Source organism: Podarcis cretensis (genome assembly GCF_951804945.1).
Source record: "Podarcis cretensis genome assembly, chromosome: 9".
In the NCBI taxonomy this organism is placed as follows: Eukaryota; Metazoa; Chordata; class Lepidosauria; order Squamata; family Lacertidae; genus Podarcis; species Podarcis cretensis.
In genome coordinates this window covers 15,391,156-15,393,496 of record NC_137178.1, presented here as the reverse complement: position 1 = coordinate 15,393,496, position 2,341 = coordinate 15,391,156, and the positions used below count along the sequence as shown (strand labels likewise).

General features: G+C 42.2%; 1 long non-coding RNA gene across 1 annotated transcript; it reads right to left on the bottom strand.

Annotated features, from left to right (window-relative positions):
- Nucleotides 1-1,666: 1,666 nt before the first annotated feature.
- Nucleotides 1,667-2,341, bottom strand: LOC307224444. The gene is made up of 2 exons (XR_013842527.1): nt 2,237-2,341; nt 1,667-1,871 (listed from the first exon to the last, which is right to left on the bottom strand). It is a non-coding gene; the product is annotated as an uncharacterized lncRNA (long non-coding RNA).

Below are 2,341 nucleotides of genomic sequence, written 5' to 3'. Positions count from 1 at the left end.
GCCTGCTTCTCTTAAAAGAGTTATGTAAATGCAGCTGAGCTCAAGTGTATATTTAACTTAATAGTTGCTCTGCTTTGGTCTTCTTCCAATGATGCTTACTGCAAAACGAGAAAAAAAGGGGAAAAGGAGCCTTTTTTCATAAATTTTGCAAAACTTTAATGGCTGCAAAGTCAGCAAGCTGCAACTGTCCTTTTTCATGTTGGCATGACAAGGTGGCCAGAACCCCAACCCTCTATGTGTATACATGTGTGCATATCTAACCCTTTCTGCTTCTGTTTTCAGCAGATGTACAGAAAACTGCACATGTATCTCGGTGTACATACATGCAAATATGCATTTGAGGATATATATGCAGCTGTGTGTGTACATGTATCTAAAGAGCAGGAGTCCGTATGTGTGCACACAGCCCGCAAGTAGACAACTGAACCTCCTGGGGGTTTTTTAAATGCAAATTTCATCTGTAATATAATTCTCATTGTACAGCCTGTTTAGTTGGTCCTTAGGTTAATTTAAAGAAGTAGGGAAAAAGTCAAACCGAAGCTCTCTCAGAATCTTGATGATGTAGAGTCCTATATTTCGGCACTGTTTTTAATAGCGGTTTGTTTGGAGGAATAATAGAGGAAGGAAGTTCAATGGGACTGTCCTTGTTAAATGCTGATGGATTTCGAGTTGTTGTTGTTGTTTAAATGAATATGTATGTTGACCTAGGGGAGTTGTCAGGAGAGAGGCCTGTTTGTGTGGATGCAGGATTCTGGATAGATGATTCTCTTGGAACACCAGGGGCTTCTTGGGCACCATATTTCCAGGAACTTCCACTGCCTTGTGTGACTGCGCTCATTTTTTAGATAAAGGCTGTAAGAAATGGATCAAATTGGGTTGGCCAGGGTCAAGCAGAGTAGTTACCTAAATGAGGGGAAGTCAGCTTGTAGAAGTTCTGTGAGAGCCAGTGTGGTGTAGTGGTTAAGAGCGGTAGACTCGTAATCTGAGGAACCGGGTTCGCGTCTCCGCTCCTCCACATGCAGCTGCTGGGTGACCTTGGGCCAGTCACACTTCTTTGAAGTCTCTCAGCCCCATTCACCTCACAGAGTGTTTGTTGTGGGGGAGGAAGGGAAAGGAGAATGTTAGCTGCTTTGAGACTCCTTCGGGTAGTGATAAAGCGCGATATCAAATCCAAACTCTTCTTCTTCATCATCTGATATGGTCCTGGGAATCTATTAGGTGAGAAAGGTTGTAGACTTCTTCTTTTGTAGTAGAACTCATGCTGATGTTGGGGAGCAGGCTCCTGAATCAAGGCAGAGGTGAAAGATGAATGATATTGAATGGAGGCAAATAGAACACCTGTGTTTGTTGTTCCCAAACACTATAATTTATTTGGTCACGATGAAGGACCTCGAGGTGGTCGCAGTCTGGAAGACCTTCACTAGAGATAGGTTCTCCATAACCAGAACTGTTGCTTATTGGCAGATAGGCTTCTCATTGGGACGGCCTCTCTGTGCATGTAGAATGCTCCAGTTGGAGCGACAAGGCAAGGGAGTCAGATTAAAAGAAAGGGGTGTTTCTAATGTATATTTATTACGTGTATAGCTGTTTAGTGCATCAAAGAAAGGAGGTTTGGAGCAGCACCAACCTAGGCTGCGAACAACTCCAACTCTCTCTTTTTTTAAAAAAATTGCATCTTAACCATTTCCAATATTAATTAGAAGGAGAGTGAACGGCCCGCTGCTTTCAACTTTACAATTTCCCTCTTTGCTACCTTTTCATTTCAACACATAATCTGAAAATTCCCCAGGCCTACACCAAAAGTGGTTACACAAGCAGTGACCTGGCTCGTCCCCAACCCCCGCTCCCCCCGGAAATCAGATATACAGATTCTACAGATATTTGTGTGCATGAATGGATGGCAACCCAACATTTTTTTTTTTATTTTTGAGAATCTGAGGTGTCATGTACTACACTATGTTGAAATTTGTCCAGGAGACTAGGAGTCAAAACTTTAGGGATAAACCTCTAAGAGTCAGCCTTTATGCCATAATCAAATGGCACAAAATACAAACACAACTCTTAACATTTATTTTTGGTCAGATGTGAAACCAGCCTTTGCTAACATGGTTGAATAGTGTGAAACCAAATTGATTATTTTTTTTTTAATTTTTAAAGCAAGTGCTAATAATGTTTTCATGAAGGCAAATAAACAGATGTGTAAAAAACCAACAACCCACAGTGGCCACAATCTAACCCCTTTGAGTGACACCAGCTAGACCAGGCATGGCCAAACTTGGCCCTCCAGCTGTTTTGGGACTACAGTTCCCATCATCCCTGACCACTGGTCCTGTTAGCTAGG